The sequence below is a fragment of the Rhamphochromis sp. 'chilingali' genome, assembly GCF_963969265.1.
Source record: "Rhamphochromis sp. 'chilingali' genome assembly, chromosome: 13".
Lineage (NCBI taxonomy): Eukaryota > Metazoa > Chordata > Actinopteri > Cichliformes > Cichlidae > Rhamphochromis > Rhamphochromis sp. 'chilingali'.
In genome coordinates, this window is record NC_137940.1 from 23,955,112 (window position 1) to 23,972,831 (window position 17,720).

The window sequence follows — 17,720 nt, forward strand, 5'->3', positions numbered from 1 at the left end:
TGTAATATGAAATGCTAAGTAAATAGCATTAAGAGTTTTTACAAAATAAATTACACCAGAATTCTTTTAATCATTAATTAATTTTTAAAAAGTGTAAAATTGTGTCTTAAATGTTATACATGCAGATGCCATCAGAACGTAACTGCTATAGTGTACAATACATAAAACATAGCGATCATAAAACTGTACTGTGTGTATAGTTTGACTCATACCTAAAGATGTAGTACTACTAATGATCCCAATGGGTCACCACAGCAGAAGGCATTTTAATTTTGACTGGATGCCCTTCCTTGTTGTTTGGTCAGAATCCACTTGTTTCAGTTCCTCTCACCACTGCCGTTGCTGCTTCTACACCATTGACCTCTGCTGTTTCCTGAGAAGGGCCCCTCATTCTCTCTGCCCACTTCACCAACCTCTCCGTTGACACCTCACAGCCCCCTGAGCCTCCGGAATGAGCATTATCCCCACCAGAGCCTTTCACGAATGAGTTAGTAAAGGCCTAGGGCTTTCTAACACTATGCTGGTATATAAACAGTTCATTAGAATGTATGCCTCTGATTAGATTGCGCTTGTAACTAATCTGAAGCAAGGCAGAGCTTTATTATGGGCACAGGCCAGAGAAGAGTTAACTTACTGAATTACTGAATAAATTGAAATGTATTTTTGTTAAGGGAACCAGCGCTGATGCAGCTCAATCTGTAAACTTAGTGTGGCTGATTATTCAGTGAATTTCTGGATACTGGCTGAGGAGAGATGCTGGGAGGAAAGGCACTCAGAGAAGCTTTTTTTTTAGTTAGTAACTTGATCTGCTCTCAGTCTGAAAAACTTAAATGCAAATGTTTTATGCAAAGACCTTGCTCTTTCTTTGCCTCCCCCCCAGATCATACAACTGTGCCATAGATGCCTTACCTGGTGTTCCTCCCCCCACTGGTTGTCTTTACAACAATGGAGAAATACTTCCACGAAAGCAGGTATCATTTGGCCATCTTCTTCTCCTTTGGCCACTACTCTTTGTAAAGAAAAAAGATGGAACACTCCATGCCTGCATAGATTGCCGCAGTTTAAATCAGATCACAGTAACAAACAAGACTCCGGCACTTTGCTCCTCTTGATGCCCCTGTGGAAGATGAAGTGATCTTACTTTCCTCATGTGTCATTGGGTCTCTTACCTGGGAGATCGAGACCCTCATCCAATCTGCACAGAAAAAACAAACCTGATCCCAGAGGAGGTCCACATAATTGTCTGGGGTCCAGCAGACCATTCGTTTTTTTGCAGTGGCACTTATGGCCTAATCTAGAGACTTCTGGGAGTACATCGGTGAGTGCACCATGTGCGCCCAGAATAAGACTGCCCACAATCCATCTGCAGCACTCCTAAAACCTTTACCTTTATTCCCAGCAGGTCCCTGAGGTCATGTGACCAGGGCTTGCTTGCTGTCCAACACACGAGGCTGAAAACAAAAGGCGACAAAGCTTTTGGAACTGTGGCCCCCAGATTGTGGAACTCTCTCCCTTTGAGCCTGAGATCTGTGGACTCAGTGGTCGCTTTTAAAAAACAGCTAAAAACCCATTTTTTTTAACTTGCTTTTAGTTGATTTTTATTTTTAGGTTTTAGCTTCTGTGAAGCACTTTGTGATTTTTATCTTGAAAGGTGCTATATAAATAAAGTTTTACTTACTTACTTACTTACCTGTCCCCATGGTCCCACATCTCTTTGGATTTCGTTACCAGACTTCTTGACAGGTAACACTGTCATTCGAACAATGACCTTACACTTCAATGACTAATATCATGGCAATGAGTATGCTGTGTGATATGCACTCCAAACTGGACTTTCATTGTGATGCATTAACAACCAGGTTTTAGGTAGTCTATGGGCGATCTTTAGTTTAAGTGTTATCATTAAAAAGTACAATGTCAAGTTAAAACCAAACCAAACCAGTTAGAACTACCTCTATATCGTTGTGACTGTTTAAGGCTTATAACAGCTCTGGCATCATGATGTCAAGCTAGACACTGCAGCATACATGTCAGTGTTCACCCACAGTATTATTTCTCTCAATAATTCCTTTTATAAAAGAAGAGAGGGCCACTGCAAAGTTTTCAGAAATGTTCTATTCGTAAACGCTCTCAGCTGGAGGCGGTAAATCTCAGAAAGACAACTCTTTGTGTCTAAACTCTTTATTCCACAAAATTTTCACTATTAGTTCAAGGAAAACCACAGACCTCAGTGCTTAAAAAAAAAAAGACAAGAAAAGGCAAAACAGCAAACAGTGTTACATAGTCAACTGTTACCATGTTTTAAATAAAGGCTTTTAAACAAACTAATTAGTTGAATAAATAAATAGACAATAAAGTATAGACAAGTTAATTTACTGAAGACAGCAGTGCACTCCTTTCTCTATACTATTTTCACATGGTGAATATTACAACAGTATCACTGGGAGGTAAGGTCGTCAGTTGCATACAAAACAGTAAATTTTAAATAAATAGATATAAATATGATGAAATAAATACATAAATATATGGAAGCGCTTTTTTTAAATATTCAGAATTTGAAATTTGGAAAGTTAATACGTCAAGGGTTAGGAAGGAAAACTTCCTGGACTCAAGCTACCTTCACTTGAGGTGCTGTTGTTGTGCTTTTTCTGATTTTTCTGGTGTTCAGTTTCTTGAAGAAGCTTTTGTAGAAACGAAAGGTTTGATTGGACATGTGTTCAGCTTTCATACAGCAACTGGGATTCTGGAAAAGGAAAAAAGAAGCTATTACATTGCATGTCATCTGGATGGAGATGTTGACATAAACAAGCTGATCTAAACAGATCTTGTTAAGAGTTGTTCTGGTTGTCTTACGTTGGCATCATTGTGACGATGTGGCAGAATATTCAAGTTTTTCAGAAGCTCTTGTATATAGTGTTCGTCCTCTTCTTGCACAGTCACGTTGCTGAGAAGTTTCTCCAGTTCTTTAATGACCACACCTGAACAATTGTGCTGCAATGGTAAAATGATAAGGCATAGTTCATTTATCATAACAAACGTAAAGCATCTATCATCTGAGAAGATGATAATGGGCCTAACTTACGGGCATTTTTGATGAACATCTTGCAGGGACTTTAATGGTCGCACTACCATTCTGAAGAAACAGAAAAATAAATCAGTTAATTGCATTATGAACTGAATATTATAACATTGTAATAAACATCAGTGAAGCCACGGTACACTTTGTAACATAGTGCTGCGAGTGAAATAACGAGTTGCGATAAACATTTCGAGTACTTACATATGTGAAGTTGACTTTGCTGAGACTTTCGAGTCCATGTATGATCTCAGTAATCAAGTTAGTGTCTGACTTAACACTGACACAGAAATGCAACAAGGCGAGAACAAGGACGCACTTCATCATACTGCAGCAGCTTCTCTCTCTCTTCCTCAGTAGCGTCGTTCAGCTGTAACACTGATGTGATCAGCACCTCTGCCCATGCGTTTTATAGGAGGAAAGCGGAAGAAACCCCATACACACCTACGTAAAATTACCTTTCTTTTTTTTCATAGAGATGCGACCGTTTAAAAAAAGATTACTGTATGCCAAAAGTTTTTTTGGTTTTTTTTTCAAAATAGCGCCCCAAAGTTTCACTTCTGTCTCAGTATTGCAGACAGATTGTTATCTTTCAACTTTTGTAAACAATAAATTCATGAAGTAAATACATTTACTTTATGAATTTATTTGCATTTGGTTTAGCGAGTAAAAAGCTACAACTTGTGTAATGCAAAATGAGCATAGCTGTCTTCACAGGCTTGGTGCAGTGTATTGCATGTGGTCTGGAGGTGATGCAATTTATCTATAAATAACCAGTATAAAGAACCAGCTTTATTATCATTTCTTTCACAGCCCTCATATGTAGAAAGCTGACATCATAGTGAGAAATCAAATGCATGCGTTGTTTCTCTGTGTCAGAGGGTTACTACATTTTAAATTCCACTGGTTGGTGCAGGTGGTCTTTTGACAAAAACAAATGTAACCAATAAGATGACTGCAAATGACACCAAAATATATAAGTGGTAGGATGGAACTGTGATGTGGTGTCCCACTTGGCAGAGACAGGAAATAATGTGTCTATCTATCTATGTATCTATATATATATATATATATATATATATATATATATATATATATATATATATATATATATATATATATATATAAAAAAACACCCAGCACGCCCCTGCGGGCGGTTTATCCTTCAAGCTCGGGTCCTCTACCAGAGGCCTGGGAGCTTGAGGGTCCTGCGCAGTATCTTAGCTGTTCCCAGGACTGCACTCTTCTGGACAGAGATCTCCGATGTTGTTCCCGGGATCTGCTGGAGCCACTCGCCTAGCTTGGGAGTCACCGCGCCTAGTGCTCCGATTACCACGGGGACCACCGTTACCTTCACCCTCCACATCCTCTCGAGCTCTTCTCTGAGCCCTTGGTATTTCTCCAGCTTCTCGTGTTCCTTCTTCCTGATATTGCTGTCATTCGGAACCGCTACATCGATCACTACGGCCGTCTTCTTCTGTTTGTCTACCACCACTATGTCCGGTTGGTTAGCCACCACCATTTTGTCCGTCTGTATCTGGAAGTCCCACAGGATCTTAGCTCGGTCATTCTCCACCACCCTTGGGGGCATCTCCCATTTTGACCTCGGGACTTCCAGGTTATACTCCGCACAGATGTTCCTGTACACTATGCCGGCCACTTGGTTATGGCGTTCCATGTATGCCTTGCCTGCTAGCATCTTGCACCCTGCTGTTATGTGCTGGATTGTCTCTGGGGCATCTTTACACAGCCTGCACCTGGGGTCTTGCCTGGTGTGATAGACCCCAGCCTCTATGGATCTTGTGCTCAGAGCTTGTTCTTGTGCTGCCATGATTAGTGCCTCTGTGCTGTCTTTCAGTCCAGCTTTGTCCAGCCACTGGTAGGATTTCTGGATATCAGCCACCTCCTCTATCTGCCGGTGGTACATACCGTGCAGGGCTCTGTCCTTCCATGATGGTTCCTCGTCTCCCTCCTCTTTCTTGGGTTTCTGCTGCCTGAGGTATTCACTGAGCACTCGGTCAGTTGGGGCCATCTTCCCAATGTATTCTTGGATGTTCGTTGTCTCATCCTGGACTGTGGTGCTGACACTCACCAGTCCCCGGCCCCCTTCCTTCCGCTTAGCGTACAGCCTCAGGGTGCTGGACTTGGGGTGAAACCCTCCATGCATGGTAAGGAGCTTTCTTGTCTTTATGTCAGTGGCTTCTATCTCCTCCTTTGGCCAGCCTATTACCCCAGCAGGGTACCTGATCACGGGCAGGGCGTACGTGTTGATGGCCCGGATCTTGTTCTTACCATTCAGCTGACTCCTCAGGACTTGCCTGACCCTCTGCAGGTACTTGGTGGTTGCAGCTTTTCTAGCGGCCTCTTCATGGTTCCCATTCGCCTGCGGGATCCCCAAGTACTTGTAACTGTCCTCTTGTTACACCCCGGCCTAGGCAACCGGGGTGCAACGTAGAAAAACAAAGATAAGGAAAATAAAACCACGAAGGCTCTCCACCAAAATCCCAAAACGAAAATATCCCATGACGAAAGTATTAACAAACCCATTCACAACTATTTACAACAGACTATTTACAACAAACCAACAGACTATTTACAACAAAACACCAAACTATTTACAACACGGGGGAGATCGCGACCATGACACACTGAAACACAGGGTTTAAATACATAGAGGGAGCAATCAGGAAATGGACCACAGGAGGGAAACACAGCTGGGGCAAATTAGAACTGACGAGACAGGGAAAATGTAAACTGAACACACTAAGATAACACAGACTTTCAAAGTAAAGCAGGAAATACATAAGTCATACAAAAACAAAACACTGACACACCGAAACGTAACATTTCCCCCTACCCAAAAATCAAACATGTAACCCCAAGTGAAAAGTTTGATTCAGACAAACGAAGGCTGAAACGAAGGCAGACGAAACTGATGGAGGCTGGAGCGGTCCCACTGACCCTCCAGCAGACGACGAAGGCTGGAGCGGTCCCTCGGACCCTCCAGCGAAGGCGGATGAAGGCTGGAGCGGTCCCACGGACCCTCCAGCGACGACAAAGGCTGGGGCGGTCCCACGGACCCTCCCCCCAGCGAAGGCGGATGAAGGCAGACGAAGCTGATGGAGGCTGGAGCGGTCCCACGGACCCTCCAGCAGACGACGAAGGCTGGTGCGGTCCCCCGGACCCTCCAGCAGAGGCGGATGAAGGCTGGAGCGGTCCCTCGGACGCTCCAGCGAAGGCGGATGAGCAGCTCACTAGCTGCACACACGGACACGCAGCCCACCAGCTGCACACACGGACACGCAGCCCACCAGCTGCACACACGGACACGCAGCCCACCAGCTGCAGAAGGCTGGAGCGGTCCCTCGGATCCTCCAGCGAAGGCGGATGAAGGCTGGAGCGGTCCCTCGGATCCTCCAGCGAAGACAGACGAGCAGCTCACTAGCTGCACACATAGACACGCAGCCCACCAGCTGCAGAAGGCTGGAGCGGTCCCTCGGATCCTCCAGCGAAGGCGGATGAAGGCTGGAGCGGTCCCCGGGCCCTCCAGCGAAGACAGACGGAGGCTGAAGCGGTCCTCGGACCCTCCAGCGAAGACAGAAGGCCGAAGCTGTCCCTCCTTCGGACCCTCCAGCGATCCCGGACGAGCCCCCATATGTTACACCCCGGCCTAGGCAACCGGGGTGCAACGTAGAAAAACAAAGATAAGGAAAATAAAACCACGAAGGCTCTCCACCAAAATCCCAAAACGAAAATATCCCATGACGAAAGTATTAACAAACCCATTCACAACTATTTACAACAGACTATTTACAACAAACCAACAGACTATTTACAACAAAACACCAAACTATTTACAACACGGGGGAGATCGCGACCATGACACACTGAAACACAGGGTTTAAATACATAGAGGGAGCAATCAGGAAATGGACCACAGGAGGGAAACACAGCTGGGGCAAATTAGAACTGACGAGACAGGGAAAATGTAAACTGAACACACTAAGATAACACAGACTTTCAAAGTAAAGCAGGAAATACATAAGTCATACAAAAACAAAACACTGACACACCGAAACGTAACACCTCTATGTCTGCAATGTTGCCTTCTGGTAGTTCAATCCCCTCAGTTCTGACTACCTTCCCTCTCTTTGTTACCATCCGACTACACTTCTCCAGTCCGAACGACATTCCAATGTCATTGCTGTATAGCCTGGTAGTGTGGATCAGTGAATCGATGTCTCGTTCACTCTTGGCATACAGCTTGATGTCATCCATGTACAGGAGGTGGCTGACAACTGCTCCGTTCCGTAGTCGGTATCCGTAGCCAGTCTTGTTAATGATCTCACTGAGGGGGTTCAGGCCTATGCAGAACAGCAGTGGGGACAGAGCATCTCCTTGGTAGATCCCGCACTTGATGGTGACTTGTGCTATGGGCTTGGAGTTGGCCTCTAGTGTTGTACGCCACATCCCCATTGAGTTCCTGATGAAGGCTCTTAGGGTCCCATTGATCTTGTACAATTCTAGGCATTCCAGTATCCAGCTGTGGGGCATTGAGTCATAGGCCTTCTTGTAATCAATCCAGGCAGTGCACAGGTTGGTCAGTCTGGTCTTGCAGTCTCGGCTGATTGTTCTGTCTACCAGTAGCTGGTGTTTTGCGCCTCTGGTATTCTTGCCAATTCCTTTCTGTGTCCCGCTCATGTATTGACCCATGTGCCTGTTCATCTTAGCCGATATGATGCCTGACAGGAGCTTCCATGTAGTACTGAGGCAGGTTATTGGTCGGTAGTTGGAGGGGACCGGTCCCTTCTTGGGGTCCTTGGGGATCAGTATATATATATATATATATATATATATATATATATATATATATATATATATATATATATATATATATATATATATATATATATATACAAGATGCTAGCAGGCAAGGCATACATGGAACGCCATAACCAAGTGGCCGGCATAGTGTACAGGAACATCTGTGCCGAGTATAACCTGGAAGTCCCGAGGTCAAAATGGGAGATGCCCCCAAGGGTGGTGGAGAATGACCGAGCTAAGATCCTGTGGGACTTCCAGATACAGACGGACAAAATGGTGGTGGCTAACCAACCGGACATAGTGGTGGTAGACAAACAGAAGAAGACGGCCGTAGTGATCGATGTAGCAGTTCCGAATGACAGCAATATAAGGAAGAAGGAACACGAGAAGCTGGAGAAATACCAAGGGCTCAGAGAAGAGCTCGAGAGGATGTGGAGGGTGAAGGTAACGGTGGTCCCCGTGGTAATCGGAGCACTAGGTGCGGTGACTCCCAAGCTAGGCAAGTGGCTCCAGCAGATCCCGGGAATAACATCGGAGATCTCTGTCCAGAAGAGCGCAGTCCTGGGAACAGCTAAGATACTGCGCAGGACCCTCAAGCTCCCAGGCCTCTGGTAGAGGACCCGAGCTTGAAGGATAAACCGCCCGCAGGGGCGTGCTGGGTGTTTATATATATATATATATATATATATATATATATGTATGTATATATTTATATATATATATATGTATATATTTATATATATATATATATATATATATATATATATATATATATATATATATATATATATGTGTGTGTGTGTGTGTGTGTAGAGAGAGAGAGAGAGAGAGAGAGAGAAAGAGAGAGAGAAGAGAAGAGAGAGAAGAGAGAGAGAGACTGAGAGAGTTATATACAGATATAGCAGGTTTCATCAAGTAAAAGGAAGTACATGCTTGAAGAGTCAAGGAAACTGATATGGGCACCCCTCCTTTTTTTTTCTCTCTTTAGCTCCTGTCATCATCAACACACACACACACACACACACACACACACACACACACACACACACACACACACACACACACACACACACACACACACACACACACACACACACACACACAAATAATACATATGTATATATTTATGTCAGACTATTCCTCAGCATTTTTCGGTGACCTCACAGTTTCTGTGTCGCTTAGATGTGTCACTAGAAGATGTGTGACTAGGAATTTCTTAAACGGGAACTTTCTTAAAATGTTGATGTTAAAGAGGGGCCGTGATGTGTGGGGGTGTTGCCTCTTACCACTGACGTGGTTGTCGATAAGGTTCACGCTTTTCACAGGGAAACTCCTCTGAATTATTTAGGGTTTCGCTGGTTTTTGCACATTACACACAGTATTTGAAGATTCGAAGGTTTGAGAAGGTGCAGGAGCTGAATACTACAAAAATAACAATAAAAAACAATATAAAGGTCATGTATTATGGTTTACCTGGTTACTCTGGTTTGACTATTTTACAGCTTGAAATTAGTTAATTGCTAGGATCAAGATTTCAACCAACTAATAACAACATTTAAACAACTTTGTGACCATGGTGACTGAATTAAATAAGTTAAATTCAATTTTATTCATATAGAGACAAATCACAACATAAATTGCCACTAGGTGCTTTGTATTTTAAGGCAAAGACTCTACAATAATAAAAAGAAAACAGAGAAAACCCCCAAAATCAAATGACCCCCTATGAGCAAGTTCGTTGGTGACAGTGGGAAGGAAAAGCTCAGTTTTAACAGGAAGAACGACGTTTAGGGAGAGGCGGGCAACTCAGTTGCCTGAGGGGAGGACGACGGGACAAAGACATGCTGCAAAAGAGAGTCAGAGGTTAATAAGACCTAGTGATTAAATGTAGAGTGGTCTATGAACACATATGAGTGAAAAAAAAGTTGAGTGAATAAGAAAGACTCAGTGCATCATGGAAAGCCCCCAGTAGCCTGGTCGACTGTGTTATAACTAAGGGTCAGCTTATCCAGCCCCAACTATATGCCTTGTCAGAAAGGAAAGTTCTGTCATGTCACTAATGAGTCACTAATCACTCACACTATTAGTGAGGTATTAGCAAGTGCTTAATTCATCATGCATGTGTCATTGTTTCTCCTTAGTATGTCATTTACAAACACAGATATGTTTATCCATCTGTTACTGTTACAACATGTACAGCTATCACTGCCAGTAATAGTCATAATCATAGTCATATTCATATATATGTATTTATAAAATGACATACAAAGGAGGAATAATGCTTTATGATGAATTAACCCTTTCATGCATGAATTATGACAACCTCAATCTTGATTTTTTTTCTTAAGTATTTTTATTAATCTTTAGGCATGAAAAAAGATTTTTTTTAACTTAATTTTTTTAAAAAGCATGTACTTTTTAAAGAGTTTTTTACATGTCCACTTAGGTGGACAACTGATGCGTATGAAGTGATACATCAGTGTCCAATGTAGTGGTTTATGTGCAAGTATACCATCAACCCTGACACAAATACAAGGAAACAGCCTTTGAATAGCTGTCCACTGTAGTGACCACTGTGCGTGAAAGGGTTAAGCACCTGCCAGTACCTTGCTAATAAGTTCACAGAGACACTGGAATCAGTGCTCGCCAGCAACTCTACTTTCTGAGGAGGCTGAGGAACTTTGGCATGAATGCCAACATCACCTCAAATTTCTACAGGTGTGTGATCAAGAGTTTGCTGATGAGCTGTATTACAGTTTTTATGGAAGCTGCTCTGCTAGCAGCCATAAATCACTACAGAGGGTGGTGAAAGCAGCAGAGCACATCACTGGCATGAGGCTTTCAGGACATCTATCTTCAACAGTGCCTCCGTAAAGGACACAGCATCATCAAGGACCACAGCCACCCAGCACATCGGTTGTTCTCCTTGTTAACATCTGGGAGACTTTATAGGAGTCTGTCTGCTTGGACTAAAAGACTTAAAAGCAGTTTTTACCACCAAGCCATTGGCCACCTCAACCACAACCCTTAAACACACACCACAGGATGCACACAGAAGCTGTCCTACAGTTTCACAGGTATATACTACACTCTGCATTGGTCACCCCATTTTTATTAGTATTTAAATAAAAATAAAAACCCTTACTGTGTGCAATACTGTATTAACTGCCACTCTAAAATCGTGGACTCCAAACCATCAACGTGTCTTTTAGACCCCATTCCTACAAAACTGCTCAAAGAAGTCCTGTCATTAATTAATGCTTCAATCTTAAATACGATCAACCTTTCTCTAATAATCGGCTATGTACAACAGGCCTTCAAGCTGGCAGTAGTCAAACCTTTACTTAAAAAGCCATCTCTAGACCCAGCTGTCTTTGCTAATTATAGGCCAATCTCCAACCTTCCTTTCATATCAAAAATCCTTGAAAGAGTAGTTGTCAAACAGCTAACAGATCATCTGCAGAGGAATGGCTTATTTGAAGAGTTTCAGTCAGGTTTCAGAGCTCATCACAGCACAGAAACAGCTTTAGTGAAGGTTACAAATGATCTTCTTATGGCCTCTGACAGTGGACTCATCTCTGTGCTTGTCCTGCTAGACCTCAGTGCAGCGTTCGATACTGTTGACCATAATATCCTATTAGAGCGATTAGAACATGCTGTAGGTATTACAGGTACTGCACTGCAGTGGTTTGTATCATATCTATCTAATAGACTCCAATTTGTGCATGTAAATGGAGAGTCTTCTTCACACACTGAGGTTAATTATGGAGTTCCACAGGGTTCAGTGCTAGGACCAATTCTGTTTACACTATACATGCTACCCTTAGGCAGCATCATTAGAAGACATAGCATACATTTTCACTGCTATGCTGATGACACCCAGCTCTATCTGTCCATGAAGCCAAATAACACACACCAATTAGTTAAACTGCAGGAATGTCTTAAAGACATAAAGAGCTGGATGGCTGCTAACTTTCTGCTTCTTAATTCAGATCAAACTGAGGTTATTGTACTCGGCCCTGAAAAGCCTAGAAATATGGTATCTAACCAGATTCTTACTCTGGATGGCATTACCTTGGCCTCCAGTAACGCTGTCAGGAACCTTGGAGTCATTTTTGACCAAGACATGTCCTTCAATGCACATATTAAACAAATATGTAAGACTGCTTTCTTCCATTTGCACAACATCTCTAAAATTAGAAATATCCTGTCTCAGAATGACGCTGAAAAATTAGTTCATGCATTTATTACTTCCAGGCTGGACAACTGCAATTCATTATTATCAGGATGTCCTAAAAACTCCCTGAAAGGCCTTCAGCTAATCCAAAATGCTGCAGAGTCCTGACAGGGACTAGAAAGAGAGAGCAGATTTCTCCTGTTTTGGCTTCCCTTCATTGGCTTCCTGTTAAATCCAGAATTTAATTCAAAATCCTGCTCCTCACATACAAGGTCTTAAATAATCAGGCCCCATCTTATCTTAATAACCTTGTAGTACCATATCACCCTATTAGAGCACTTCGCTCTCGCTCTGCAGGCTTACTTGTTGTTCCTAGAGTATTTAAAAAGTAGAATGGGAGGCAGAGCCTCCTTTTTGCTAAAGCATATAGTTAGGGTTGGACCAGGTGACCCTGAATCCTCCCTTAGTTATGCTGCAATAGACATAGGCTGCCGGGGATTCCCATGATGCATTTAGTTTTTCCTTTGTAGTCACCTTTCTCACTCACTATGTGGTAATAGACATCTCTGCATTGAATCATACCTGTTATTAATATTTTTCTCTCTTTTCCACAGCATGTCTTTTATCCTGTCATGGCAGATGGCCCCGCCCCTCAATGAGCCTAGTTCTGCCAGAGGTTTCTTCCTGTTAAAAGGGAGTTTTTCCTTCCCACTGTCACCAAAGTGTTGTTGTATTAAAAGAATATTATGCTAGATTAACTTGAATACTCATATAGAAATGGAGGTCTCAACATACTGCAGTCCCTCTGGCTGAACCAATACAAAACAGTTATCTGAAACACACAACACATAGTACGGTATGAGTTATGATAAATCACAAAGTAAAGAGGTTTTAGTATGCAGGTTAACTTGAATACTCACCTTACTCAATGTTGGGGGATAAGTATTTGTTCAACAGGTCGCTTTTTTCTGCAACTCTGTCTATGACCAAGTCATTGTCAAGGGACATGAGGATGTCTTTCTCTGTAGTCATAAGCATGAAGGCCTACAGGTGTTCTTGCAACTGTGTGCTTCTTATTCTACTTTTTATGTGTTTGAGAACAGAGAAACTTCTCTCACATGCTACCTGTGTCACAGGCAGAGTAAGGAGGTACCTGTATCCCCAGCCAAGAATATGTTAAGTATGTGTGAAGAGGTTGTATCATTTCAGAATCTGATAACAACAGACTGGGCATTCCTTGCAGGATTTGCACTGTTTGTTTAGTACATCTGTGTTCTCTTCTTCGTCACCATCACAGCCAACCTCTACCATCCTGACCTTGTACTCTTCACAGCCGCGTTTTGCATCGTTTCTTTCCACCATCTTCGCTTCCTACTCCACTTCTTCTTCTCCTTGCCTGGGGGCCACAGCCAATGCAGCTGGCATCCAACTTAGAGGTGCAGTGCTGCCCCCTAGAGCAGCGGTCCCCAACCTTTTTTGCGCCACGGACCGGTTTGTGCCCGACGATATTTTCACGGACCGGCCTTTAAGGTGTTGCGGATAAATACAACAAAAATAAAACTAGTACCGGTACCGAAAAAAATAAGATATATTCATAACACACGTGAAAAGACTCAGGAAAACCGAGTTAACAAAAAAAAGATAACAAAATAACGCTAAAAACCGATAAAAACCCTGAAAACCATACATTTCACACCCGAGTGTCACTCTCGCAGCCCGGTAAGCATGCGTGGAGAGTGTTGTTGTGCGCATGCGCCGAGTCTGCGCAGAAACAATGGGTAGGATGTTTTTTCAGGTAGGGTGGATTCCCAGATTACCCCCCGGCCGTTCTGTGATTCTCCAGAATCCACAGATGCCCAGTCCGCGGCAGCTGCTGAGTGACTTGTGTTCTGCTCGTCAAATACATGTCATTGCAATGTTGACACTGTGCTAACTTGCATATGACAAATAAAACTGAACTGAACTGACCTTAATATTGCGTTATAGTGTAACATTATTATAAAGCGCTACCTAATTTTAAACCTAATCTTAAAATTAAAGAGGGTGTCTTATGCCTGAATTTCAAATGGGGAGCAGAGAAGGGACCTGAAAGCTGAAAGCTCTGCCTCCCATTCTACTTTTAAATATACTAGGAACCACAAGTAAACTAGCAGTCGGAGAGTGAAGCGCTCTGTTGCGGTGATGCAGTAAAATAGTAAAATAAGATATGACCTGAGATTAGAAGTGTTTGGCCCCTTTTATGTTTATATCCGCTACCAGTCAAAAGAATTTGTACACACTCTGCATTCAGACAGCTATTAGATACAGCTGCTTGTATCAGTAAATTCAAAGCAGCTACACCGCCAATTTTAAGCCCTAAAAAAAGCCCAATAGGAGAGTTATTTAAAAAACAAAAAACAAAAAAAGGAAATCAACTCATCAAATCCTGGCATTATGAGGGGTTAAAATAGCAAGAAACCAGGTTGTAACATTGTTCATTTCACTGCTGAAACTTGACATTTTAATGGGGGAGTTACTTAGTTTTGGAGACACCTCAAGTCTACATTGTAGGAACTGAGTTCTGGCCTTTCATTCCCTTTTTCAGCTTTTCAGCTTTTTCAGCTTTAACATTAAATATTTTGTTTAACTCATAGACTAGGATCTTTTGTTTCTTTGTTAACAATGGTAATATTAATAGTTGCACGTGGAAATGTCAAATGAACTGTCCTCTCTTTGGATACTTTTTAAATAAAGTGAGTGTTTCCCTTGATAATTTTAGGTTTTGTTCAGCAAACCGTGCTTTAAAATGACACTTTTGTTAAGAATTTGCTCCTGTTTTTATTGCTTCCACATATCACATGGATACTAAGACAGATGTGGTCAGACTGTGATATACTATTAAAGTTGTAACTCAAAGCTATTTAATCATTTACATCATTACATTGTATGTTTTCAGGTCAACTGAAAATTGACTGACATTTTTCAAGTTTCACTTCCTTCGGTAATTTAGTCTATATACTGTGACAGAGGCCACAAAGACCAGTTAAAATCTCATGCAAATGGTGTACTCACATGCATGTTGTGAAACATATTAATAGCTTATGAAACATGCATGAATGATTGCATGATATGATACTGGACAGCACAAGTCCTGGCAAATTCATCTGAGAGCAGTTGTGGTTGAAAAGAAAGATAACAAAAGATATAATCAAAGAAGAAATCACAGTTTGAAGAATTCACATCGTCTAATTTCCAAAAAACATTTATCTACAAAATAAGCATCTTTCAAAAGTTACATGTCATATCTTTTTAGATCTTTGTACTGCCGCAGCCTGATATGACTCATTGCATCTAAGATGTGTGATGATGCCGCTGCAGCGTTTTGCACCTTTCATCATGGAAGTTAATGAGGCGCCTTTGTCTTAACACCATCAGTGAATTAACATTGAGATGACTGTGCAGGTGTCAGTGTGAGGAGCACTGAGGGGAACATAAGAGCTCTTTCTTTGCACAGGAGGGGAATCTTTATGCAGGGCAAATTAAAATCGGCACTCTTGGTTTACAATCAAAATTCCCAATTCCGCAGAATGTTGTTAACGGAAGCGGATATAAGCATTGATAGTTAGGCACTCATAGATCTGATGAAACTCATGGCTGTCCTCTCAGAAGTGTTCTAATGTCGTTAATCCTAACAGTCGATCCTGAGATGATATTCACTGTATCATTCACCAGGCAGTTTCTTCTTTAACCTCCTAGGACCTGGCGTCCACATATGTGCACATCACATTTTGGATTATTTAGACCAAAATAGTAAATTTTGCTCTACAAGGGCCTACTATCCACTTATGAGGACATTATACTGCTACTGTCCTATCGAAGTTTTAAACGAATATCCTTATATGTGGCTCTCATTTTTCTTAGAAACAAAAATCAGGTAAAAAAAAAAAAAAAAAAGAAATCAGGTAATTCTTTGCTTTTACATTCATCAGGTCCCAATCAGCCCAAATATCAAAGAGAAATTAAAAACGCAAGCCATGAAAGAGTCCAGGTCTTAGGAGGTTAAAGCAGTATATTTAGAGTGAGGATGCGTTTCGAGATGTCTTTCAAAACCATGAAATGAAATACATAAATTGTTGGCTTTCGAGACTCATTGTTCCAATTCATAAACAAATTGTGTGTCAGTAGTGTGAGGAAAATAAAAGGTTTGTAGCAGGTTTTTTAACACTGACCCATGACTTCATTCATGATCTGTCTACCTGGTTCTCCCCTTTTTTGTGGTGTGGAGTTTCAGAAAGGAAAATATTGCCAACGCTGCATTTGTGTGTACAGTATTTACTAATGGAACAATTCACTTGTGTCTGTCATCTCAGAGCGGGACCTTTATGTTGCGATGGCGAAGTTACTGTGGGTGAACTTGAGACTGCTGACTGCGAGCTCGGAAAACCGTGGTTAGCTCATGAAAAGATCGTGTGCTGATAAAAGGTGAATCTTTCCGTTGAGACAACATTCCACCTTGAATTTGGCACATTCAAAGCTCATTACACTTTCAGAAAGATGGCGGGGAAAACTCACTCTCTACCATCTTCTTGAAAATGTAACGAGATAGTGGTTAGTGAAATGAGTTAGTGGCAGTTAGCTTTACATTACCTGTCTGCTCTGTTACAGCAGGCCCAGCACCATCGATGACAGTGTGATCCGTATGATCTGAGCGCCTGGGCGTCTTCGTGATATCAAAAAAGGATTAGCTGTTGACGTGTTTATATAATAGGTCACCAAAGGGTCATTTTAAGATTGTGTTTGATATTCCTGAATTTTAAAACTTGCTTTGATGACTGTTGCTTTGAGGAAAAACACAGAGGTGACAAATGCAATGTAAAAACGTACATGTTGAATGCTAATGCTATAATTGATTAATTATTGTGGCATGACAGTTGATTTGTCCCCTTATGATAAAATAACATCATAATAAGGCAATTTTTTGTCCCTCATTTGTACTTGCAACAAAACTGAACCTGTCTGAAATAATCACAAATTGCAGGCTGCTATGACAATTCAGCTAATTCTTCTGTTCAATATATGGTTTGATCCACGAAAGATTGCAATAGTCATTCAAGGTTTCATGAGCTCTATCCATATCTATTTTCTGCTGCTTATCTGGGTCTGACTCATGAAGGCAGCTGACTGTGTATTTAGGCGTGTATCTGTACTTTTAACCCTGGCATGAGCGAAAATCCAAAATAAATTCAAAGTTGTTCACACAGTGCTTTTTTAAAGGTCACTAAATATATACACTGTGTAATCATTCCAACCCAAAAAAAGAACAGTTCAAAGAAATTACTAAAATAAAATCCCTAAATTCCCATTACATTCACGCCTATGACAAGACAATCTAAACTTCTGACCCCAACTGTAATATTTCCAGCTTGTGCTGGGTTTGTCCTGATGCCTCCTCCTCCTGGTAGGAAATGTCAAGAATTTGTCACTTAGCTTAGGGCTCAAATTAACTTAATCAGAAGTTAATAGTTTATTTCTTAGACAATGACCGACTCTAAAGTATGAAACCCATTTGGACATCCTGCTTTGTAGTGTTTTACCAGACCTATACTGCAGTTGTCGTCAGCTGTCTTTCTGTCTTCAGTTTTGTCCTCAACAAATAAAAAGGTA

General features: G+C 41.7%; 1 long non-coding RNA gene across 1 annotated transcript; it reads right to left on the reverse strand.

Annotated features, from left to right (window-relative positions):
• Window positions 1-2,402: 2,402 nt before the first annotated feature.
• On the reverse strand, window positions 2,403-4,102 carry LOC308408693. Its single transcript, XR_013973835.1, has 3 exons — window positions 3,083-4,102; window positions 2,854-2,991; window positions 2,403-2,743 (listed from the first exon to the last, which is right to left on the reverse strand). It is a non-coding gene; the product is annotated as an uncharacterized lncRNA (long non-coding RNA).
• Between the last annotated feature and the right edge of the window lie 13,618 nt (window positions 4,103-17,720).